The sequence below is a fragment of the Schistocerca piceifrons genome, chromosome 10, assembly GCF_021461385.2.
Source record: "Schistocerca piceifrons isolate TAMUIC-IGC-003096 chromosome 10, iqSchPice1.1, whole genome shotgun sequence".
NCBI lineage: Eukaryota > Metazoa > Arthropoda > Insecta > Orthoptera > Acrididae > Schistocerca > Schistocerca piceifrons.
Window position 1 is genome coordinate 17339804 of NC_060147.1, and position 26680 is coordinate 17366483.

At 40.5% G+C, this 26680-nt stretch overlaps 1 protein-coding gene across 1 annotated transcript in view; it reads left to right on the forward strand.

Moving 5' to 3' along the window:
• Positions 1-26680, forward strand: part of LOC124718636 (peroxidase-like) — a 329029-nt gene that overhangs the window by 206537 nt on the left and 95812 nt on the right. Inside the window, exon 4 of the mRNA XM_047244260.1 lies at positions 6029-6074. The gene's annotated coding sequence lies outside the window, so the exon portion shown is untranslated. The remainder of the gene's footprint in view (positions 1-6028; positions 6075-26680) is intronic.

The window sequence follows — 26680 nt, forward strand, 5'->3', positions numbered from 1 at the left end:
GCCCCGTGCTAATCCGTACATCAAATGGCCATCTGCCAACTCCGCATTTGTAAACATTGCACTGACTGCAAAACCACGTTCGTGATGAACACTAACCTGTTGATGCTACGTACTGATGGGCTTGATGCTAGTACTGTAGAGCAATGAGTCGCATGTCAACACAAGCACCGAAGTCAACATTACCTTCCTTCAATTGGGCCAACTGGCGGTGAATCGAGGAAGTACAGTACATACTGACGAAACTAAAATGAGCTCTAGCATGGAAATTAAGCGTTTCCGACGCATTTCCACACAACATCTTTTCTTCAATTGTGTGTGAGGAATGTTTCCTGAAAGTTTGGTCGTACCTTTTTCTAACACCCTCCCTTAGGCATTGCCGACCGCAGCAGGGTATTCTGCCTGTTTACATACCTCTGTATTTGAATACGCACGCCTACACATTTCATTGGCTCTTCAGTTTTTACCGACTGAGGGAGAGATCCGTAAAAAGAATGTCGCAGGGGGCGGCATTGGTCAAAGTGGCAGAATGTCTGACGCGAGTGAATTTCGGGCACGTCCTCTGCTTCCGGCCACCCCCGCTTTCCAGGGAAACAGTGGAGGCACGTGTGTGGCGATAACGACGCGACACAGCTCGGCGGAAGCGGAGGGACTCCAGAGCGGCACTAGAGGTCCTCTGACGGCGGCGTCGCTCCAGCTCCTTTCTCGGAAGCGTCTCTGGAAGCTTCCGGCACGGTTTTAAATAAAGGCTGCGCGCAGATTCCTTTAGTTCATCCTCCAACAGCCACGCACACGGACAGCATCCTTCGCGCATCGGACCACGAAGAAGGTGTTGCGACCGTATGGATAGAGGTGTCCAGGGAACTGAGCCAGTGGGTGTGTTGACTGTTGCGATTGTGATCACAGCCTGATTGTTTCCTCTCGCAACGTACAGTAAAGGTAACTACGGAAACATGTTGTTGTTGTGGTCTTCAGTCCTGAGACTGCTCTGATGCAGCTCTCCATGCTACTCTATCCTGTGCAAGCCTCTTCATCTCCCAGTACCTACTGCAGCCTACATCCTTCTGAATCTGCTTAGTGTATTCATCACTTGGTCTCCCTCTACGATTTTTACCCTCCACGCTGCCCTCCAGTACTAAATTGGTGATCCCTTGATGCCTCAGAACATGTCCTACCAACCGATCCCTTCCTCTAGTCAAGTTGTGCCACAAACTCCTCTCCTCCCCAATTTTATTCATTACCTCCTCATTAGTTATGTGATCTACCCATCTAATCTTCAGCTTTCTTCTGTAGCACTAATTACGAAAGCTTCTGTTCTCTTCTTGTCCAAACTATTTATCGTCCATGTTTCACTTCCATACATGGCTACACTTCATACAAATACTTTCAGAAACGACTTCCTGACACTTAAATCTATACTCGATGTTAACAAATTTCTCCACTTAAGAAACGCTTTCCTTGCCATTGCCAGTCTACATTTTATATCGTCTCTACTTCGACCATCATCAATTATTTTCCTTCCCAAATAGCAAAACTCCTTTACTACTTTAAGCCTCTCATTTCCTAATCTAATTCCCGCAGCATCACCCGACTTAATTCGACTACATTCCATTATCCTCGTTTTGCTTTTGTTGATGTTCATCTTATCTCCTCCTTTCAAGACACCGTCGATTCCGTTCAACTGCTCTACCAAGTCCTTTGCTGTCTCTGACAGAATTACAATGTCATCGGCGAAACTCAAAATTTTTATTTCTTCTCCATGGATTTTAATACCTACTCCGAAATTTTCTTTCGTTTCCTTTACTGCTTGCTCAATATACAGATTCAATAGCAACGGGGAGAGGCTACAACCCTGTCTCACTCTCTTCCCAACCACTGCTTCCTTTTTCATGTCCCTCGACTCTTATAACTGCCATCTGGTTTCTGTACAAATTGTAAATAGCTATTCGCTCCCTGTATTTTACCCCTGCCACCTTTGGAATTTGAAAGAGAGTATTCCAGTCAACATTGTGAAAAGCTTTCTCTAAGTCTACAAATGCTAGAAATGTAAGTTTGCCTTTGCTTGATCTTTCTTCTAAGATAAGTCGTAGGGTCAGTATTGCCTCACGCGTTCGAACATTTCTACGGAATCCAAACTGATCTTCGGCTTCTACCAGTTTTTCCATTCGTCTGTAAAGAATTCGCGTTAGTATTTTGCAGCTGTGACTTATTAAACTGATAGTTCGGTAATTTTCACATCTGTCAACACCTGCTTTCTTTGGGATGGGATAAAAGGTCGATGTTCATTTATTCATATCTAGAAAATAGGAAGCAGGAGCTTATCTGGCTATAAACGGAAACAGATTGTTTTCTGACAGGTAGACTGTAAAGTGGTGAAGGCATGGTGGGGGAGGGGGGGGGGGGTGGAGGGGTGGTTCAATAAGGCTCTGTTCTGAGTCCACTGCTTTTTTAACCTTTGGATGCAAGAGTGGCTGGACTGACAAAAATCCACGAGAGGCGTCTGTGAGACCATTAGCTTAAAACAAATACTAAATATTGGCATTGAAAGAAATATTATCAAATTTTGAACTGGTTGGGGACACAGAATGAAAAAGAAGGTATTAAATATGATAGTGTGAAATTTGTTTTATTATTATGTGAAATACAATATTACATATTACAATATAACTTTCCACAGTCGAATAACTGTCAGTTTTACTGATCCATGCCAGAATATTTGCTCATTAAAAATAACACTCTGCAGAAATAATTTCATTACGTTCTTTGCATATATCATTTGTGCATTTGCAGAATGTTTGACCACCTTCCTGTCTGCTAGATTTGGGCATATGGAGCATCTGCGTTTTGGTTATCTTTCAGTTTCCTCAATTTTCGTCTGTTTCCGAGTAATTTCGCAACGTTCTCCATATGAGAAAAGTTCTGCTTTTATCATATCTGCCTTCCATGTAGTTCAGATGTTACTGCAGAAATAACCACAAATTATTTCTTGCTAATACATCCAATAGTTTGTCCGTAAGATGAAATACGATCCTCTTGACTATCCCTTTCAAGTGTATATAGTATCTTGTAGCCAAACTTTCTCTCACTTGTTACGTCCCTAATCTACAGTGGTGCTTTGTTACAGAGACTTAGCATTGTAACGCATTTGTTCTTTTTGGCCACACAACACATAACCATAAAATTGTCTTTCGGACGAAAATGATGATAATGAAAGTTCCCTGGATGTGGAACTCTTCATTTCGAGTGGATTTTTCTTTTCGTTTGGTTACAGTATCTTTTACTGGGCCTGGTGGAATTTTCATGACATCTTACACCTGTATTCTGCTCACTGTTGGCATACACTGTATTGGGTTCCATAATGATCACTAAGGAAACCAGCAATTCTGTACTCTGTGTCGTCTGATTCTTCACAACTTGGGTGCTAGAAGGAGTGGGTTAATAATGCTGACAACCATCAGCACTGAATTTTTCCTTGATCAAAGAAATCTTCATTAACAGTTGATTGAAAGTTTTGGTCACTTGAACTGACTTTTGATGTTCTTCTGTCGCTTGCAGGTGGTATAGTATCTATGTCCTAAGTAACGATTAAAAGTGTCGTACATATCAATTCTGTTTATGATACGAAACTTATGTTCATCTGAATGGGAACAATGAGAAGCAGACTTACCTTCAATTCAGTACTTATACGTGTCTTCTACAGTATTTCTGACCTCTGAACAAAGAGTGTAACTGAGCGAAACTAATAATTGTTACCCTAAAGCGGGGTGACTTTGAACGGTGAGGTGACTTTGAACAGCAATTTAGCGTCTTTTAAAAATAAATGCTGCTCTTTAGTCTGTAAATATGGAACTAAGGCCAGAGCGTTAAATATTATCAACAATCAAGACTTTCCGATGACATGACAGTCGATATGAAATAACATTGTATACCAAAGCCAGAAATAAAATAATTTGCTGGACATGTAAGTTCCTTCACAACTCCAAAAATATTTGCCTATTATTAGAAGCATTTTTGAGTTTAGAATTTGAAATGAGCTTTTTTAGGCAAGTTTAACACTTGAGTGAACATTTACAGAATGCATAAAATGTTAGATTTATTCTTTGGCGACGTAAAAAAATAAAATATGAAGGCTTGTCTTTCAAGGGGTGATTTGAAGAGAGCTTTCCCTATTCTTTGACACATCAACTCCATAGAAAACATGTTTTAGTGAAGTTTCATTCAGAGAAATGTGTAAAATAGTGTTGGAAATGTTATTACTGATGATGGAATAACACTTCTGAGGAAATGGCATTCCAAGGTGGAATTTAGATGAAGTTTTTTTGTGTGACCTAATGTTCCCAATGTGTCAGATTTTGAGAAAGATGACATTTGTAGGATACTACCTTATTCTAAGGTAGATAGAATGAGAAGGCTCCATTTTGAGTTTAAATTTGATGTCTATGGCATCTGCTAGAGCGTAAACTCTTTCGTGGCAATTTCCTTTCCTGTAGAGTGTTTACAGATGTATTTCTTTGAAATGTGATAACTTTTCTGTCATTTTTTTGTTAAAGTCATACAGACTGTTTTGGAAAGATCTGTTTTTAAATAGCCGGCCGCGGTGGTCTAGCGGTTCTAGGCGCGCAGTCCGGAACCGTGCGACTGCTACTGTCGCAGGTTCGAATCCTGCCTCGGGCATGGATGTGTGTGATGTCCTTAGGTTAGTTAGGTTTAAGTAAGTTCTAAGTTCTAGGGGACTGATGACCACAGATGTTAAGTCCCATAGTGCTCAGAGCCATTTGAACCGTTTTTTGTTTTTAAATAATTTTCTTATTTCATAACTAGCTCAGCACCCATTTCCATTATTAGCAAAGTTAAGCGTAATCATAAGAACAGTTTCAAGTGATTAAAGAAAACTCATAAAAAATACTCAAATTTTTCTAAATAAGTTACTTTGAAAACTATATTTACATACAAAATATCATGCTGTTTCATATGATAGGGGTGTCATTTAACAGTAATTGACATGACTCCCACAGAACAGGCAAATGTTTCCATGTTCAAAGTGACCCGGATCCATGGGCTGAAATTGAACACTGAAAAATTAAAAAAAAAAAAACTAGACAGAGGGGATAAAAATGTACAATCTGCTTTACAGTATTCATTAACACCTCTTGCAACATCTCAAAACGTTTCATGTCAATATTTTCAGTAGTTCCTGTTTAATTTACGAAAATGAATTTAAAATGTTCAAAGTCACCCCGCTTTACGGTATCCATACTCGAGCTACTTGAACACTTCTTTCAGGTAAAAGTTAAATCCAGTATCGGAAAGACGCCTGGTTAGCCAAGGCGTCTTAAAGTCTCCTGTCATGCATTATGCGTGAAGGATTACAAGATTCATAAAATAAAGTGATTAATTTGCCTTGAAACAAACAATGTTCCTTCCGAAGAAAATCAACTGTATTTCCTAGGAGTATACAGGACAGAAACTAAAATAAACAAATTTTAAGAGAATTTCTCGTGGAAATGAAATATAGCCGGTTCTGGAAGACCCCCATTAAGCATCCAAGAGCTAAATATGAGAGTGATCTGACACTAAACATTGCAGGAAATTAAAAAAAATCGGTTCGAAAATAACAGAAGTGTCGTTGTCGAAGACACGGTACGTACTATTCTAAACGACTTAGCAAACAATGTAATCGCGTAATTGACACAAAATGCAATGCATACAGTTTCTGCCAAGGAACTCGTCTAGATTTTTTTTGGTCACGCGTGAGTAGAGAATATAAACTTAGTTTGCTGACTGTGATTTTATAGAGGCAGTTTACTTATGTATAGCCGAAAATCCATGTGTATCATCAGTCAACAACCTTGTAGGGCCATGTGTTCATACTATACGGGAAAAGATCACATGTGGTCTAGTATGTTTCCATTATACCGGGTAGTCCTGTTTTCCACTGGACGTGTTTTCATATTCTCAGTTTCCCTGTAATTTCTCAGAACGAATTCTCTGTTGTATAGCATTAAAAGACGTATCTCTTCTTTTATTCCAGATTGCACCAGAGGTACAAGAGTTGGACTGTGCGCCCTGCTCAGTGGGTAAGTACGTATAGCTGCACCTATCTGGCTGTTAGATATTATACTGGTCTTGTCGCAACACAATGTGGTTACAACTAGATGATAACCAATTTCAGGTCATTAGCAACCATCCTCGTATATATTGAAACAAACAGAAAAATTGCCTTTCAGTTAATGCGAAACGCTTGTAACAACAGCTAACTATGCTTTAACCAGCGTTTTAATCCGTCATTCTGCACTTATTTTAAAACACCATTTTTTTTTAAATTGTTCAAGGCTATTGAAAAAAATAATACAGTCTTAAATTGACAAAATCTTTTTTATGTTAATAGAAAACTGTGAGAAACTTATCATACTCACTGTTACGTGACACTTTGCACTTACGCAGAACCCTGTGAAAATCATCCCATTAATAAACGTCTATTAAGTATAAAAACATTATTTTAAATACCAGATGAACAGTATTTATGACAGAATTAATGGTACTATCGAAAACGGACGTATGGCACGTGGCTTTAGATACTATAGAATGCAAAAAAGCAGTTTTTGTCTTTTTTTCGTTCTGGATGACGAACTGCAACTGTAATTTAAACTGGCGATTTATCTGACAATAAATATGCAACCAGTCGTTTTTTTAATATTTATTCAACCATGAACATGTTTTCCAGACAATGAAGGCTCATCATCAGATGAAGCAGATAGTGTCGGAAGTTCCATGCGGCTTTTCGCGGATAATGCTGTAGTATACAGAGAAGTTGCATTTCGCTGCAATTTTCTAATGCTGCAAGATGATCTGTAGCGGATAGGCACTTGGTGCAGGGAGTGGCAACTGACCCTTATCATAGACAAATTTAATGTATTGCGAATACATAGAAAGAAGAATCCTTTATAATATGATTATATGGTAGCGGAACAAACACTGGTAGCAGTTACTTCTGTACAATATCTGGGAGTATGCGTACAGAACGGTTTGAAGTGGAATGATCATATAAAATTAATTGTTGGTAAGGTGGGTGCCAGGTTGAGATTAATTGGGAGAGTCCTTATAAAATGTAGTCCATCAACAAAGGAGGTGGCTTACAAAACACTCGTTCGACCTACACATGAGTATTGCTCACCAGTGTGGGATCTGTACCAGGCCGCGTTGACAGAGGAGATAGAGAAGGTCCAAAGAAGGGCGGCGCGTTTCGTCACAGGTTTATTTGGTAAGCGTGATAGCGTTACGGAGATGTTTAGCAAACTCAAGGGGCAGACTCTGCAAGAGAGGCGCTCTGCATCGCGGTGTAGCTTGCTGTCCAGGTTTCGAGAGGGTGCGTTTCTGGATGAGGTATCGAATATATTGCTTCCCCCTACTTATACCTCCCGAGGAGATCACGAATGTAAAATTAGAGAGATTCGAGCGCGCACGGAGGTTTTCCGGCAGTCGTTCTTCCCGCGAACCATACGCGACTGGAACAGGAAAGGGAGGTAATGACAGTCGCACGTAAAGTGCCCTCTGCCACACACCGTTGGATGACTTGCGGAGTATAGATGTTGACGTAGATGAAGGTGTTACAAGAACATTATGTTGTGGACCAAGTGTAATCATATGCAGTGTGATGCTGCTGGCGGAAATGAGGGAAACTTAGCAATCGGTGACGAAACTTCACGAACCCGGAAGTCTTTCATGCTTTAGGTATTTACAGTGTACTGTCTTCTGGTATCCATATCAGATAGCTTCTTATAGCGTACATTATTAAGCTTCATACACAAATATACACAGTATTTAGCTGCACTTGGTTTTACACTGACTCACAGAAAGTAAACACTGGATGTTTTTACAAGGAATATGGACATGTTAGATATCCATCATATACAGTGGCTCGAAAACATGTTCATGGTTGAATAAAGAGTTAAAAAAAGCGACTGGTTGCGTTTTTATTACTAGATAAATCGCCGGTTTTTGTCTTTATTTAAACATAAGGTATGGCCGTTGCAGTTGGGGCGTTTGCACATTATTCACTCCTCGTTCTACACCGGCTAGTGATCAAAGGAATCTAATCTTATATTCTTTGGAAGTAACGATGTTCCCCGGTGTTTACGCCCGTTGATCTCTATTTGGTCTGTGCTGCGTGGTCTACTGCGCTATTTTGCTCCAGAACCAATCTGGTAAAGATCATGAGCCAATTTAGTTCTAAACTTCTGGTTCATTGGCATGTCTGCTGTTGTTCTTTCAGTGAGTAGCCTTCTGTAGAGAATCGATGAAATATATTACAATCATATAAATCACATGGAGAATCAAACATAAATGACATCGCTTGGACTTAATCTTTTCATGACATCTGGCAAGGTTCTACATAATAAATCTACATTTCCCATATGTGAGTCGTAAATAGAAACTACAGCAGTACATTCTGTCATTCTGCATTCTCTCTTCTTCCTGTCAAACATTTTCATTGCAGATTTTGGCAGCTCGCCGACAGAAGTAGACAGAAAATAGACGATATATTGTCAATACAAAATCGAGGAAATTTCCGCTTTGCCAACGTTATTAATGTGTTTCTCAGAATACAAGCACTTCCGTATTCTGTTCCTTTGGATCGTTCCCACAAAATGAATAGCCAGCTTGAATAGGCATACAACCAGATCTAGAGAGTTCTGTCAAAATAGATCCTGGATTTCTGGTCGTATGGAATTCCGTTAAGAAATGAATCACAACGTTTCCAAATGCTGCCATATCTGGTTCATTATGAAATGAAGCACTGTACATTTTCCTTTTTTTCAAATGATTCGATTTTTATGTAGCTTTGAGTGATTTTAGAAACTTTTAGTATATCAGCAACAAGTTATATTGTTATTTTTATTGTTTTGTATGGTTTTATAGACCAGATTAGCATGTATTCTTGGTTTTCAAATGGTCTATTGAAATGTCCATTGAAATTTCAATACACACACCTTGTGTGTGTTTCGTCGAGTGGTAATACGTTAGTAGAGAGCTGTGGAAGATTTTTCGTGGTGTGCTCTCGAGTCTGTTGAAAGTCGCCGTGTTTATTTGCAGGTTCGTTTCGCAATCTCCCCAGCGTCCTTCCAACTCCAGGTCGACGTTGTGTATCTGAAACTGAATGACTAGAAAGAGTAATATTTACGTTCGAGTCTCACGTAATTATTTATCAGAGATGAGAACTCGTTTATTTGTTCGCGAAACACAACTTCTGCTCTTACTATCGAGTTGTAAAACGTAATATTCACAAATTCCCTTAGTCTTTAAGAGAGCAAGAACAAAAGCAGAGTTATTTACTTTATACACAACAACAGGGACAATAAAAAGCAGAAATAATGGAATGATAACATTTACTTTAATATGGAAGGAGAAACGTCTTTGGTTCCTACACACAGCACAGTATACGGTAGTTACTTCCGTAATAATATGCGATTTTACAAAGTCCATTATCATCATCGTCCGAAAAATTATTTGAATTACATGTAGCCCCTCGAGTAACATCAGGCTCGCTACCACTATCTGCAGATTTCAGAACATTCACAGTTATACTAGTATCTTCATCCGAATCGTCAAATCAAAGCCGTTTTCACCGTCAGACAGACAATCTAGGGTCATGAATAAATCTACTTGAGTCATCACTTTACGTCATCTATGTTCAAAATACGGCAATGACAACACTCGAACCAGCATGAGAAATTAGAAGAAGGCATAATGAAGGAAACACTAATTTGTTATTTTTTGAGTTTGGGTAGCAACATTACTGCACTGCACATATGCAAATAATATTGATTCATGTAGTACTTCCGTATTTATTAGCAGAAATAAAAGCTGAACTGAACAGTATACTGTGGGAAGGCTATAGAAGCATGAAACATCTTTTGCGTTCAATTCTTGCTCGCGAGTACCAACAATCACCATCAAAAGAGGGCAGAAAGCGCCAGACACGGAGCAGCATAGTTTGTCACGCCGTGAGCTCAGTAACTCGTTCTAGCTTTAGATCCTTTTCAACCATCTTCATAGAGCAACACTGCTCATCTGTAAAATCCAGTTTTCAGTGTTAAACGTCAAGGACACCGATGAAAAGAGAACTGAAGCTTTGCTTTTCACATCTACAAAACAGCGCAGTGATGTTGAAACGTCCCCTTCGAAAAATTAATGAATGACTGTGCTGATAAACCTCTTACGTTATTTGATTTGCAAACAGCTAAACAGAACTGAACGTACTCGGACATTTCTCTCTTTACTTATTCTGATCAACACTAAACTGACACACAATATTTTTAGCGCAACGCAATCTGACTTTCAATAATCCCTACAAAAGAATGGCCCTGACTAACAATAACCTATAACTTTCATGAAGCGCTTACCTCACAAAAATCTTCGTTACTCGAACTATTGCAATACAGCTAGCGACAATACTGCCAACTAAGTAAAAGATTCTAACTATTGAAGGCACTAACTACTGATAGGCATAGTTAGCAAATGAAAGATTTTTTTACCTTAATAATGTTCAAAAGTCATCGTACATATCTCAGTTCATGATATCTAATATTAGAAATTTACTCTTTCTGATGGACACACGTCCAGATCGTCCGCTCTCAAAACTCCGCCATCTCTCTCCCCACATCCACCACTGCTGGCGGCTCACCTCCAACTGCGCAACGCTACGCGCTGTTCACATCCAACTCCCCAACACTACAATAGCAAATTCCAACAATGCAAACCAGCCATAGACTGCACAATAGCAAATATTTCAACAATGCAAACCAGCCACAGACTTCACACAGCACAGTCAGTGATTTTCATATAGAGCGCTACGTGGCGTTACCAACAAAAAACCTAAACAGCCTACTTACAATGTGTTAATACTGACAAGCTACGCTTAGTACCCATGTAGTGATTTACACTGTACTTGGCGTACAAGGGCGCCAAAACCCGGGGCAAGGGGGATCCGCCTCCCCCCCCCCCTCCCCAATAGCTCTTAAGGAAAAGAAAATAAAACATTGCAGCCAGGTGACTTTCTTTCAAGAAAATGATTAGAAGTCGGTGTTACGTAGGTTTTTAATAGGGTCGCAACTGCAACTTTTATATGGCTACTTATAAGTCGCTATTCGCCTTCAAAAATTTTAAAAATACACCTTACCCCAAGTCGTTATTCACAGTTTTTAATGTATTAATACTTTCATGAAAAGTGTATATTTTTTAAATATTGTTAGGTTGTTTTCGACGTTAAATGAAAGGTAATTTTTCTGTTTGTTTCCATACACCTGAAGATGGTTGCTAGTGAACCTAAATCGCTCATCATCTAATTGTAATCACATTTTATTGCGATCAGTACTATTAAAAGCTACAAGCATTGATTCCAGCTTATGGTCCAGCGATTAGTTTCGCTGGCTCCAGATCGCGCGGTCCAGGGTTCCATTCCTGCTGGGTTCTAAGATTTTCTTCGCCTTATTAATGAAAATGCGCACAGTGTGTAAATACAAACAAATACAAATGCAAAACCCAATACAAATACAAAGCTGACCTACATTACTCTAGTCCTAGTTTTATTATTGACACTGGTCTTTTTCTGCAGTTTTTGCATGGCATCTTTCACAGTGTTCATTGCACAGTTAACGTACGCAGTCTTTATTAAGATTGTGAAATCTCTTGTTTTGGCAGAACTTGTGGTGGAACCCACGAGTTGCATATCGTGTTACCACGTTGTCGTAGTTCGTAATTTGTCTTTTTTCACTCTTCTGTTATGACAGCGCCGGCTGGAAGTCGTTTCAGGTAAGAGTTGTGTTTTTCTGTGAGTATTTGGCGTGTGCTTTCCCTGGCCGTGGTGTTGGGCAGGAGTATCTTCATTCTGATGTCTTCTATGAGGAAGCTTTTTGTGTTTAAGACGTAAACCAGTGTCTACATCTACATAGATACTCCGCAATCCACCATACGGTGCGTGGCGGAGGGTACCTCGTACCACAACTAGCATCTTCTCCCCCCGTTCCACTCCCAATAACAGAACGAGGGAAAAATGACTACCTATATGCCTCTGTACGAGCCCTAATCTCTCTCATCTTATCTTTGTGGTCTTTCCGCGAAATGTAAGTTGGCGGTAGTAAAATTGTACTGCAGTCAGCCTCAAATGCTGGTTCTCTAAATTTCCTCAGTAGCGATTCACGAAAAGAACGCCTCCTTTCCTCTAGAGACATCCACCCGAGTTCCTGAAGCATTTCCGTAACACTCGCGTGATTATCAAACCTACCAGTAACAAATCTAGCAGCCCGCCTATGTCCTCCCTCAATCCGACCTGATAGGGATCCCAAACGCTCGAGCAGTATTCGAGAATAGGTCGTATTAGTGTTTTATAAGCGGTCTCCTTTACAGATGAACCACATCCTCCCAAAATTCTACCAATGAACCGAAGACGATTATCCTCCTTCCACACAACTGCCATTACATGCTTGTCCCACTTCATATCGCTCTGCAATGTTACGCCCAAATATTTAATCGACGTGACTGTGTCAAGCGCTACACTACTAATGGAGTATTCAAACATTACGGGATTTTTTTTCCTATTCATCTGCATTAATTTACATTTATCTATATTTATGGTTAGCTGCCATTCATTACACCAATGACAAATCCTGTCCAAATCATCTTGTATCCTCCTACAGTCACTCAACGACGACACCTTCCCGTACACCACAGCATCATCAGCAAACAGCCGCACATTGCTATCCACCCTATCCGAAAGATCATTTATGTAGATAGAAAACAACAGCGGACCTACCACACTTCCCTGGGGCACTCCAGATGATACCCTCACCTCCGATGAAGACTCACCATCGAGGACAACGTACTGGTTTCTATTACTTAAGAAGTCTTCGAGCCACTCACATATTTGGGAACCAATCCCATATGCTCGTACCTTAGTTAGGAGTCTGCAGTGGGGCACCGAGTCAAACGCTTTCCGGAAGTCAAGGAATATGGCATCCGTCTGATACCCTTCATCCATGGTTCGCAAGATTTCATGTGAAGTTCAGTGTAGAAGGCGCTGTCATGTCAACGCCCAGGATTCGTTTCATATAGCGGGATTTGACTTTCTCTAGTGTTACTAAGTAATTTATTTCCAGTTTGTCCCAAATTATGTGGATCCTGTAAGCTGCTACTGGTGCTACGGCCGTTTTAAGTAGTGCCTTCGTCGTTCTTATTGAGAGTTTTTCAGGCCGTTGGATGTTATAAATTGCCTTTACTGCTGCTGTTGCTCTTTCTTTCACATATGCGTTGAATAACATCGGCGCTGTTTTCAGAGTGACCGACGTACTTTTCTACTACTTCTAGTGGTTTGTCAGTTTAGCACCTTTTGTAGCTCTTCTTTGTCTTCTGAACCTGTTACCGTGCCATCAGCATAAAGCAGGGTTGCCATTCGTCCCAATATATCGGGACCGTCGCCGTAATGGACCTTCTTGTCCCGACATTGGCAACAGCCCTGCCGCATTGGATACACCGGTGCCCGTGAGATCACCGAAGTTAAGCGCTGTCGGGCGGGGTGGCACTTGGATGGGTGACCATCCAGGCTGCCATGCGCTGTCGCCATTTTTCGGGGTGCACTCAGCCTCGTGATGCCAATTGAGGAGCTACTCGACCGAATAGTAGCGGCTTCCCAGAATACCATCATAACGACCGGGAGAGCGGTGTGTTGACCACACGTCCCTCCTATCCGCATCCTCCACTGAGGATGACACGGCGGTCGGATGGTCCCGATGGGCACTTGTGGCCTATAGACGGAGTGGTTTTGTCCCGACATTCCGACCAGACATAATTTAGTCCAAACTTTGCATAATGGTGTTACAAGCTTGGCTCAAGTACTGAAGTGGCGCCATCTGTTACCGCAACATGTAAATGCACCCTCAGTTACTTTTATTTATGTCAACAAGTTTCTATTGACGAGGTCGCCTAACAATTTTTTGACGCCAAAGACAAACCACCTAAAATAATTACAGATTTTTTCAGTAGTCCGACCAGTGAAATTTACTTCATGTTCCTGCAATCAAACTTGGCTCTGTTTGAAAAAAATACTAAAAAAGCATGGAGAAGAATAAAGTCTCGGTAATTCAGATAAGAAATACATTATGAGATTTTCACTCTGCATTGGAGTGTGCTCTGATATGATACTTCCTGGCAGATTAAAACTGTGTGCCGGATCGAGACTCGAACTCGGGACCTTTGCCTTTCGCGGGCAAGTGCTCTACCGTCTTCACAGCTTTACTTCTGCCAGTACCTTCTCTCCTACCTTCCGAACTTTACGGGGTGTGAGTCGCGCTTGGGTAGCTCTGTTGGTAGAGCGCTTGCCCGCGAAAGGCAAAGGTCCCGAGTTCGAGTCTCGGTCCGGTACACAGTTTTAATCTGCCAGGAAGTTTCATATCAGTGCACACTCCGCTGCAGAGTGAAAATCTCATTCTGGAAACATCCCCAAGGCTGTGGCCAAGCCATGTCTCCGCAATATCCTTTCTTTCAGGAGTGCTAGTTCTGCAAGGTTCGCAGGAGAGCTTCTATAAAGTTTGGAAGGTAGGAGACAAGTTACTGGCAGAAGTGAAGCTGTGAGGACGGGGCGTGAGTCGTGCTTGGGTAGCTCAGTTGGTAGAGCACTTGCCCGCGAAAGGCAAAGGTCCCGAGTTCGAGTCTCGGTCCGGCACACAGTTTTAATCTACCAGGAAGTTTCAAGAAATACATTGATCAGCATTCAAAAATGTCTGAATGAAAGGAAGACTGGCAATTTTATTGGCGTGCAAACCAAGATGAATTTGAACAAATTAAAGAATGAGAATCCTAAGAAATAATTAATATGATTAAGATATTTGAGGAAGATACAGTGGCTTTCTACACCATAGCATTTGATTACTTAGAGGAATTAGCTATTTCTTCTAACAGATATCAAGCATTTGAGTGGATGACGCTCTACGAAACCCCAGATTGGGTGACGACTGAAAATACTGTTATATACCTCACTAAAAATAGTGTGAAGATTTCCGGCGACTATTATTTGCAGGAAGAGCTTTTTGAAAACTAAGCGTGACTCCTAAGAATGGAATTCTAAATACTTCCTGGAAGAAAGGTGAATTTATTTTTTAGGGAAACCGAAAATCCTGAATGCAAACGACAATTGTTAAAATTATGCGACTATTTCTTTTCTATTCCCGCACACGACGCCAAGGTAGAAAGAGTATTTTCGCTGATGTCGGCCCAGTCGACTGAAGAAAGAAATCAACCGCTGCCAGAAACAATGGAATCAATCTTACAGTACCAGTTTAACTACAAGCTGACTTCCACGCAGTTTTATAAATACGTAAAAGGGGAAAAGAACTTGCTGAAAACTTGCCGAAAAATATCGTGGCGCAATAGGTTCCATGTAATTGCGTTATAAATAAAAAGTAATTATATGAAATAAATCTTTTACTTAATTTCGACACCCCCATCTGAGAGTGTCCCGACGAAATCCCAGCTAGAAATGGCAACCCTTAGTATGAACGTTGCTGAGCTGTCTACAATGATCTTCGTGATTTCTGCTGTCATCATGTTGAACAGTGTCGGATTGATCGGGTGTTTCTGCTGTCGTAATTCTTTCATCTTATCTTTATTGATGCGCAAGTCGACGAAGCGATACAGATTGCTGTGTACGTTACGACGTCAGGCTGTACAAATTTATTTGACTGTTAGCTAAGCTCATTTCGTTGGCACATTTGTAAAAGATATTACGTTATCAGTTATGTGTCATTAGCCAACATACACCTCAACAAACGAGAAGTAATGTAAAATGTGTCAAATAAAATAGAGGGCTGAAGGAAATTAGGAAACTATGGAGAGCTTCTATACCACCTAAGTCTACTGTCTATGACACTGTGGGAACTTAGCACCATTGATTCTACCCCTCCCCTCCCCCCTTCCCAATAATATCACTGCCCTACTGCAGGAAGAGCAACTCTCTCTGCCAGATCAGTTCTCTGTAGTACACGCTCTATGCTACACGCATTGCGTATACGCTGCAAGAATAAAAGTATTCATAGTAAGTGACGGAAGTACGAGTGATTATTTATCATCTTAATTACCACATCCGCTCCCCACTACCTACAACACAATGTGATGTCAGTAAATCTCAATGCAGACACACATAATGGCTCACATTGCGCTTGTCAATAAAAAATAACAAAATACACACGTCATCATTTCGTTTCCTGTTGCACTATCAGACGGAGTAATCATCAGAGTGTCATATTTTATTCATGTTTTTGTAACATTATATTGAAACTCCAATTAGGCATAAAACGACGTTACATCTGCTATGATCATTACCTTATTCTCTAGTCTGGAAGATAAGGTTCTTTAGTACCTGATTTACGAAACTCGTACACTAACTTCACAAAAACATCATGTTGTTAAAAGTGGCATGTAAATAAGGAAAGATGAAAGCTAACCTTCTAGAGAGTAAAATAATGCTCGCAGTACATATAAGTATAGTACAGTAGTCGAATTAAGTCGGGTGATACTGAGGGAACTAGATTAGAAATGAGACACTTAAAGTAGTAAAGGAGTTTTGCTATTTGGGGAATAAAATAACTGATGATGGTCGAAGTAGAGAGGATATAAAATGTAGGCTGGCAATGGCAAGGAAAGCGTTTTTGAAGAAGAGAAATTTGTTAATATCGAGTATAGACTTAAGTGTCAGGAAGTCGTTTCTGAAAGTATTTGTATGGAGTGTAGCCATGTATGGAAGTGAAACGTGGACGATAAATAGTTTAGACAAGAAGAGAATAGAAGCTTTCGAAATGTGGTGCTACAGAAGAATGCTGGAGATTAGATGGGTAGATCACATAACTATTGAGGAGGTATTGAATAGAATTGCGGAGAAGAGGAGTTTGTGGCACAATTTGACAAGAAGAAGGGACCGGTTGGTAGGACATGTTCTGAGGCATCGAGGGATCACGAATTTAGCATTGGAGGGCAGCGTGGAGGGTAAAAATCGTAGAGGGAGACCAAGAGATGAATACGCTAATCAGATTCAAAAGGATGTAGATTGCAGTAAGTACTGGGAGATAAAGAAGCTTGCACAGCATAGAGTAGCATGGAGAGCTGCATCAAACCAGTCTCAGGACTGAAGACCACCACCACAACAACAACAACATATAAAAACATTTGTACGACTTCCTGTCATTGCAATAACTGTTGCGTAAAGCATGTACATTCTAGACCCGAACAAAATGTCGCCGAGTGATAATGTCACAAATCTGGTGAAACATAATCAGGCAATTATAATATTAGTTCTTTGTACAATCAAGCAGAACCACAGACTAATATATAGAGTGTCAGACTCTTTCTTGGGATACCGTTCGACAGGTGGAACACCACTAGCGCTCAAAGCCGTTACAAAGCACTCACATGCGTCATAGGGAAAGTATTTGTCTTTCATTATTTTCTACTTAATTAACAATATAGTTTTTATATTTATTCGTTCCCATCCGTTGGTAAACAAGATTTATGAATTATCGTGAAATACATTTAAAAACAGCCGAATTACACTGATAAGCAACAACTTATTCATGAAGAAATACTTCCGAATATATGTGTATTTGCAGCTTATTCCACTGAGAACAAGAGAATATAAACACGTATGTAATGTATGAGAAGAACATATTTCTGTTGTTATTGTGATTGGCATTTTTCTTGACACTTAGAATTTTTTGTGGAGTCTAATGAGTCATCTATTCTTGGACTTCACTCGACTTTCTAATATTCGAATATTTTTGTAGATGTAATTACTTTTACTTCAAAGGCGAATGTGCTGAAGATTTTTGCCGTATGTGGGTCACATTAGCAACAATTCTTGAATTGGTTTCTTCTGTGTTGGGAAACAGTTTCTTTGCTTTTAACGATTTATTACCACGTTTGTGTGGTTTTTCCTTAAGCTATAGATATGGTGGCACCTTTGAAACGTTGAATAATGTAATATTACATTCCATATAGGTTTCCTACGTTCTACATTCACTGATTTGGCTGAAAGTGTAGTGAACAAAACTCCGCTTTGTTGGGTAGATATACGACGTCTTTCTGTAAAAGGTCATGTCTTCTGATGTATACTAGCAATTTTTTGTTATTAAAGCAAAAATGACATTATTCAGTAAACATCTGATCAGAATCGTAAATACTGTATTGGAAGGTACCATTTTGTGCCTCCCAGGGCCCTTAGGAAACCAAAGAATGAGAAATGTGGTGTAATTTTTGGTTATTGTCTACTTTTAAGGCACTACATACACAACCTATTGGAAAACCTATGCTATAAATCAATACAACGTTGGTATTTGCACTCATCCGATATCATATTCAGAAGTGTTTCGTGCTGGCCACTTCGAGCGCTAATATTGCTGTGGGTAACAAAAAATGACGAAATTTTGCGACTGTTATGTTATACTGTGGCAGAATCAAATTGCTATAACGAAGCGAACTCAGTGCGAATGACGCAATAAAGACAGCTTTGTCGCAGAAAAACAAAAGCACAAATCAATGTGTTACGCAACACAATTCTTCCTAGGCTACTGCAACGTGCCGCAGACATGTCGGCTATTAATATGCATTTTGCACGGAGCTAGTTTCTGACGCGACGGTTGTGACCTTGACGTCTGGAAAAGCTTGGGAACGTGCATGTCCAGTGTGGTAAAAAATAAACTGTATACTTGCAGAAGCCAACAGAAATAAACATTTTGACCGCAAACTGCAGGTGAATAATATTTTCCAACAGCAGAATATTAGCAACTTGTGGTTACAGCATTAGGAATTAAAAGAATGTTTTGAAGAGAAACGAATAGTTAAAAGGAGTGGTAAACACGTGTGTATCACATTCCGCATCAAGTCGCCGGTTCCCGAGCTGCTTCGCGTATCAGGTAATCTCATTTCTCACTCGTGTCTATACATGAAAACCATGTATTCAGACGAGGAAGGCTACCTTCTACATCTACATCTACATCTACATCCATACTCCGTAAGCCACCTGACGGTGTGTGGCGGAGGGTACCTTGAGTACCTCTATCGGTTCTCCCTTCTATTCCAGTCTCGTATTGTTCGTGGAAAGAAGGATTGTGGTATGCCTCTGTGTGGGCTCTAATCTCTCTGATTTTATCCTGATGGTCTCTTCGCGAGATATACGTAGAAGGGACCAATACACTGCTTGACTCTTCGGTGAGGGTATGTTCTCGAAACTTCAACAAAAGCCCGTACCGAGCTACTGAGCGTCTCTCCTGCAGAGTCTTCCACTGGAGTTTATCTATCATCTCCGTAACGCTTTCGCGATTACTAAATGATCCTGTAACGAAGCGAGCTGCTCTCCGTTGGATCTTCTCTATCTCTTCTATCAACCCTATCTGCTACAGATCCCACACTGCTGAGCAGTATTCAAGCAGTGGGCGAACAAGTGTACTGTAACCTACTTCCTTTGTTTTCGGATTGCATTTCCTTAGGATTCTTCCAATGAATCTCAGTCTGGCATCTGCTTTACTGACGATCAACTTTATATGATCATTCCATTTTAAATCACTCCTAATGCGTACTCCCAGATAATTTATGGAATTAACTGCTTCCAGTTGCCGACCTGCTGTATTGTAGCTAAATTATAAGGGATCTTTCTTTCTATGTATTCGCAGCACATTACACTTGTCTACATTGAGATTCAATTGCCATTCCCTGCACCATGCGTCAATTCGCTGCAGATCTTCCTGCATTTCAGTACAATTTTCCATTGCTACAACCTCTCGATATACCACAGCATCATCCGCAAAAAGCCTCAGTGAACTTCCGATGTCATCCACAAGGTCATTTATATGTGAATAGCAACGGTCCTACGACACTCCCCTGCGGCACACCTGAAATCACTCTTACTTCGGAAGACTTCTCTCCATTGAGAATGACGTGCTGCGGTCTGTTATCTAGCAACTCTTCAATCCAATCACACAATTGATCTGATAGTCCATATGCTCTTACTTTGTTCACTAAACGACTGTCAGGAACTGTATCGAACGCCTTGCGGAAGTCAAGAAACACGGCATCTAGCTGGGAACCCGTGTCTATGGCCCTCTGAGTCTCGTGGACGAATAGCGCGAGCTGGGTTTCACACGATCGTCTTTTTCGAAACCCATGCTGATTCCTACAGAGTAGATTTCTAGTCTCCAGAAAAGTCATTATACTCGAACATAATACGTGTTCCAAAATTCTACAACTGATAGACGTTACAGATATAGGTCTATAGTTCTGCACATCTGTTCGACGTCCCTTCTTGAAAACGGGGACGTCAGTTAGCAATAGGACGAAAACATTTTTGAAGAACTGACATAGCTTACTATCAAGTGATTATTTTAAACTAGTCGAAGAAATTAGAAATAAACAAAGCAATATACTTTTACAGACAACTCATCCTGCAGTCTTAAAAAAATTGTAGTAACTGCACGATATCCACAAAACTTTGCGGTCAAAATTACACAAACTGTAGAGGATACGAAACTCACTGCAATGAGATATATAATTGATGGTCGGAAATGAATACAGATTTTTTATTGAGATGTACAACTTAACACCTGATAGTGCGAGGGCCGTTCAATAAGTAGTGCAGCACATTTTTTCTCTAAAAGAAAGTTGGTTCTATTCAGGATCCCAATACACTGTATTATTCTCCACTCTACTGAGGGCCTGTATGCCTGCATGGTACCACTCCAAGTCGAAGCCAACGTCTACATCTCCATCTGCAAATCACATTTAAGTGCCTGGCAGAGGGTTCATCGAACCACCTTCACAATTCTCTATTATTCCAATCTCGTATAGCGCGCGGGAAATATGAACACGTATATCTTTCCATACGAGCTCTGATTTCCCTTATTTTATCTTTGTAATCGTTCCTCCGTATGTAAATCGGTGTCAACAAAATATTTTCGCATTCGGAGGAGAAAATTGGTGACTGGAATTTCGTGAGAAGATTACGTCGGAACGCAAAACTCCTTTCTTTTAATGATGTCCATCCCAAATCCTGTATCATTTCTGTGGCACTCTCTCCCATATTTCGCGCTAATACAAAAAGTGCTGGCCTTCTTAGAACTTTTTCGATGTACTGAGTCAATCGTATCTGGTAAGGATGCCACACCGCGCAACAGTATTCTAAAAGAGGACGGACAAGCGTAGTGTAGACAGTCTCCTTAGTAGGTCTGTTACATTTTCTAAGAGTCCTGCCTATGGAACGCAGTCTTTGGTTAGCCTTCCCCACAACATTTTCTATGTGTTCCTTCCAATTTAAATTGTTCGTACTTGTAATTCCTAGGTATTTAGTTGAATTTATGGCTTTTAGAGTAGACTGGTTTATCGTGTAACCGAAGTTTAACGCGTTCTTTTTAGCTCTCATGTGGATGACCTCACACTTTTCCTTATTTGAGGCCAACTGCCACTTTTCTCACCATTTCGATATTTCTTCTAAACCGTTTTGCAATGTGTTTTGATCTTCTGATGACTTTATTAGTCGATAAACGCTTCAACAGCGTTCCCATCATTACTTCCCGCGCAGTGCACACTTCATTGGGCCAGACAGGTGGAAGTAGGAAGCTGCAAGATCTGGGCTGTAGGGTGCATGAGGAAGAAAATTCCAATGAAGTTCTGTGAACTGCTCTCGGGTACGCAGACTTGGAGAAGCTCGTCTGCGTTTTTGTGGCGACGTTTCTTCAGTTTCCTGAGGGTAGCCAATAAATTTCCGAGTTCACCATTGCACCATCAAACACAATAATCCCTTCAGAGCCCCAGAAAATCGTCGCCATGACTTCGCCAGCTGAGGGAGCGGCTTTGAGCTTTATTCGTAGGAGAGGCACGATCAGTCAACGTAACGCGTAAGGAACTCCGCACGGACGGTCCTTTGTTGCTCATTATGGTCTTCCGCTAGGCGGCGATAAACCCAACGGGCACACTCCTTTGAGACCGTAACTGGTGGACGAGTGTGTCAGCACAGAGACGTCCAGTTGAGCAGCGAGATGTCTGATCCACCTCGAATGAGACTGTCCGCACGTTCCAACATTGCAAGACAGAGCTGTGTGCGGCCAAACGGCAAGCGGAAGATCGAACACATTTGCCCGAGATTGCTTCGATTAAGATACACATCCCATCCAACGACTCACCGTGCTTTTGTTCACTGCCAGGCTCAGTACACATTCTGCAGGTGCCTATGAGAATCTCGAATACTCTGATTTACCGTCAAAAGAAACTCAACGACAGCTCTTAGCTTGAAACGCACCCCCCGTTACAGACGCCATTTTGAACGCTACATATAGCTCGGCCACCTGTCGGAACTTTATAAAACTATAGGGGCTGAAAAGGGATTGTTCCACGATGTCCACAACAAATTTCGAATTTTTTAAACCGAAAGCGCCCGAAAAAAATATATGTGTTGCGTTTCTTTTTCAAAGCCTCTCGTTGTTGTTGTTGTGGTCTTCAGTCCTGAGACTTGTTTGATGCAGCTCTCCATGCTCCTCTATCCTGTGCAAGCTTCTTCATCTCCCAGTACCTACCGCATCCTACATCCTTCTGAATCTGCTTAGTGTATTCATCTCGTGGTCTCCCTCTACGATTTTTACCCTCCACGCTGCCCTCCAGTACTAAATTGCTGATCCCTTGATGTCTCAGAACATCTCCTACCAACCGATCCCTTCTTCTGGTCAAGTTGTGCCACAAACTCCTCTTCTCCCCTATTCTATTCAATACCTCTTCATTAGTTATGTGATCTACCCATCTAATCTTCAGCATTCTTCTGTAGCACCACATTTCGAAAGCTTCTATTCTCTTCTTGTCTAAACTATTTATCGTCCATGTTTCACTTCCATACATGGCTACACTCCATACAAATACTTTCAGAAACGACTTCCTGACACTTAAATCAATACTCGATGTTAACAAATTTCTCTTTCTCAGAAACGCTTTCCTTGCCATTGCCAGTCTACATTTTATATCCTCTCTACTTCGACCATTATCAGTTATTTTGCTCCCCAAATAGCAAACTCCTTTACTACTTTAAGTGTCTCATTTCCTAATCTAATACCCTCAGCATCTCCCGACTTAATTCGACCACATTCCATTATCCTCGTTTTGCTTTTGTTGATGTTCATCTTATATCCTCCTTTCAAGACGCTATCCATTCCGTTCAACTGCTCTTCCAAGTCCTTTGCTGTCTCTGACAGAATTACGATGTCATCGGCGAACCTCAAGGTTTTTATTTCTTCCCGATGGATTTTAATACCTACTCCGAATTTTTCTTTTGTTTCCTTCACTGCTTGCTCAAAATACAGATTGAATAACATTAGGGAGAGGCTACAACCCTGTCTCACTCCCTTCCCAACCACTACTTCCCTTTCATGCCCCTCAACTCTTATAACTGCCATTTGGTTTCTGTACAGATTGTAAATAGCCTTTCGCTCCCTGTATTTTACCCCTGCCACCTTCAGAATCTGAAAGAGAGTATTCCAGTCAACATTGTCAAAAGCTTTCTCTAAGTCTACAAATGCTAGAAACGTAGGTTTGCCTTTCCTTAATCTAGCTTCCAAGATAAGTCGTAGGGTCAGTATTGCCTCACGTGTTCCAATATTTCTACGGAATCCAAATTGATCTTCCCCGAGGTCGGCTTCTACCAGTTTTTCCATTCGTGTGTAAAGAATTCGCGTTAGTATTTTGCAGCCGTGACTTATTGAACTGATAGTTCGGTAACACCTGCTTTCTTTGGGATTGTAATTATGATATTCTTCTTGAAGTCTGAGGGTATTTCGCCTGTCTCATATATCTTGCTCATCACATGGTAGAGTTTTGTCAGGACTGGCTCTCCCAAGGCCGTCAGTAGTTCTAATGGAATGTTGTATACTCCCAGGGCCTTGTTTCGACTCAGGTCTTTCAGTGCTCTGTCAAACTCTTCACGCAGTATCTTATCTCCCATTTCATATTCATCTACATCCTCTTCCATTTCCATAATATTTTCCTCAAGTACATCGCCCTTGTAGAGACCCTCTATATACTCCTTCCACCTTTCTGCTTTCCCTTCTTTGCTTATAACTGGGTTTCCATCTGAGCATTTGATATTCATACTAATGGTTGTCTTTTCTCCAAAGGTCTCTTTAATTTTCCTGTAGGCAGTATTTATCTTACCCCTAGTGAGATAAGCCTCTACATCCTTATATTTGTCCTCTAGCCATCCCTGCTTAGCAATTTTGCACTTCCTGTTGATCTCATTTTTGAGACGTTTGTATTCCTTTTTGGCTCCTTCATTTGCTGCATACCTCTCGTATATTTAACTAATCCGAAACAATATTTAAAAATAAGTATGTAACGTTTTATATACAGGGTGATGGACGAAGATATGCAGATATTTTAATATGTTATTGTATAAGTAAAACTAAAGAAAAAAGTTCATTTAAACATAGGTCCGCAAATGTGTTGTGACGGCGTTATGGCTAATAAAAGATTTTGCCTGAAATTCAGCAACTTCGCTAATATGAAGTAATCTTAAAAACTGTAAAAGGTTAAAGTAAAGCACGATTTCCAGTTATTTTGTTGTTATTGGTCTGGTGAATCTAATAAAACATGTCCCAGACGTGTATCTGCAGTAATTTTCCAGAACATCCAGAGAAGCAAAGGTAGCAATTTCGTAAAATTTTTAATTCATTAACTACTCAGCCCTATTTGTTTTTTAAATTCCAGACAATTGCACAAAGTTTTCAACAAAAGTTTTAGAGAATTTAATTTTGGAAAAATGATGGTAATAACGTTAACTGAAACTGTATGAATGTGTCAGATAATGTGCTTTTATTAATACCACAGCACACGTGAATTCGTGTTAAACCGTTGTTATTGTGTTCTTTCACTGAACAATACAGAAAAGTAACTCGTTTCAAGGTTAGGAAACGACTGAAACAACTCACCAACGGTTGCCAACAATGAGATAAACGTTTCTACATTCTTAATAGAAAGTAAACAAATTTACTTGTATAATAATAATCTTCGCTTCTCTGGATGTTCTGGTTCAAAAATGGCTCTGAGCACTATGGGACTCAACTGCTGAGGTCATTAGTCCCCTAGAACTTAGAACTAGTTAAACCTAACTAACCTAAGGACATCACAAACATCCATGCCCGAGGCAGGATTCGAACCTGCGACCGTAGTGGTCTTGCGGCCCCAGACTGCAGCGCCTTTAACCGCACGGCCACTTCGGCCGGCTCTGGATGTTCTGGAAAACTACTGCAGATACTCGTCTGGAACATGTTTTATTAGGTTCACCAGACCAATAACAAGAAAATAAATGGAAATCATGCCTTACTTTAACCTCGTACAGTTTTGCGATGGCTCCATATTAGCGAAATTGCCGAACTCCGTAACTAAACATTTGCGGACCTATGTTTATATGAACTTTTTTCTTTAGTTTTACTAGTAGAATAACATATTAAAATATCTGCATATCTTCGTGAATCACCCTGTAATTACACAGTAAAAAGTAACCTAATGAGTATGACAAACGTTCGCCGAAAGAAATCTCGGAGAAAAAAAATAAAATAAATAAAAAATGCATCGAGGCAAAGCATTGCTGAGTCCCAGGTTCCAGTCCCACTCTGACGCGCAGTTTTAGTCTGCCACGAAGTTTCAAATTACGTACAGTTAAGGATCCATTACGATCCATATAATTTTGGTCCAAAAGGTTTAGGGTACTCTGTATACACTCAGTCGCAAAAGTATTCGGACAGTGGGAAGTTTCACAATGGGTACTGGAGAAACACTAACTATGAAACCCAAACATATTTATTAGCAATGTATATGCGGAATAACATTAATTACAAAAGAATTATCATATTATTTCGTTTCCAAAACATAAATAACAGAAAAATTAACAACAAAAATGAAACATCCTGCACACCCTGTTGCTACAAAGTATTCGGACATGTCCAATAAATATTCATAAGTTGTACGACGAAAATATCAGTACCTTGTGGGTCCACCTTTCATTTTCAATACTTCCTCCAATCTACTAGGCATACTTTCCACGTTCTTTCGTGAAATCTGGGCCTATATTTGCCCATTCTTGGCGCATTTTCTCTTTCGAGGCCTCCTTCGTATAGATGTACTCGCGGAAGGTCCGTTCAATTTATCCCACAAATGTACGATTGGGTTAAGGTCTGGTGATTGGGGAGGGGGCTGCAATACTTTCGGGCAATTGAAGAGCAACCACATTTGTACAATATGCGCGGTATGCTTGGGATCATTATCCTGATAAAAATGAAAGTTGTTCGCAATACCTAGATGTCGTGCACTCTGCTTCAAATGTCCTCGCAGTATATTCAAATACGCTTCCTCGTTCATCGTATCATCAATGAACACTAAATCACCCACACCACTGCCGGACATGCATCCGCACACCATGATGCTCCCACCTCCAAACTTTACTGTTGGTTTGACGTTCCTGGGATTCAGCTCTTCATTGGTCTTTCGCCACACGTTTGCCTTTCCGTCGCTTTCCCATGATGTAAATTTACATTCGTCGCAAAATATCACCCGATTCCACCAAGCCTGATCGTATTCGGCGTGTTCCTTCGCAAACTGCATACGTTTCTTCTGGTTC